This window comes from Megalopta genalis, unplaced genomic scaffold, assembly GCF_051020955.1.
Source record: "Megalopta genalis isolate 19385.01 unplaced genomic scaffold, iyMegGena1_principal scaffold0341, whole genome shotgun sequence".
Classification (NCBI taxonomy): domain Eukaryota; kingdom Metazoa; phylum Arthropoda; class Insecta; order Hymenoptera; family Halictidae; genus Megalopta; species Megalopta genalis.
In genome coordinates, this window is record NW_027476410.1 from 224,152 (window position 1) to 225,000 (window position 849).

Consider the following 849-nt stretch of genomic DNA (forward strand, 5'->3'; position numbering starts at 1 on the left):
TAATTAAACTTTATACATGAAATTACTCGTTTTGATCCCCGCTACACAGCCGTATACTTTTTATAATTTTGTGGAATCGGGAACCTTGAAATATTTAACATAACGCGGATCGTCTGTCTCTGTCTCTTTCTAGATCGGAATAATCGTTGTTTCCCGGCAAACTATTGGGAGATTAATTAAACAATATACATGAAATTACTCGTTTTGATCCCCGCTACACAGCCGTATACTTTTTATAATTTTGTGGAATCGGGAACCTTGAAATATTTAACATAACGCGGATCGTCTGTCTCTGTCTCTTTCTAGATCGGAAGAATCGATGTTTCCCGGCAAACTATTGGGAGTTTAATTAAACTTTATACATGAAATTACTCGTTTTGATCCCCGCTACACAGCCGTATACTTTTTATAATTTTGTGGAATCGGGAACCTTGAAATATTTAACATAACGCGGATCGACTGTCTCTGTCTCTTTCTAGATCGGAATAATCGATGTTTCCCGGCAAAGTAATGGGAGTTTAATTAAACTTTATGCATCAAATCATTCAGTTTGACTCCTGCAACACAACCAAACACTCTCTGTAATTTTCTGAACTGAAAAACCACTGAAATTGCGCTCGAAATGCGGAGCGACGGGTCGGCGCGTCTGCACTGTGCGACAGCTAGTCAAAACGTCCGAACAGCGTATTGTTTTCGATCTCTTGGTATAATATTCGTATTCCTTGCTGTGTATAGCTTCCGATCGATTATTGCAATGGTCAAAGTTCCAGCGGCGTAATGCTTTCCATAAGATTACATTAATATAACCAGCGGCATATTGCTTTCTATCTTGTAATGAAAATTTTATAA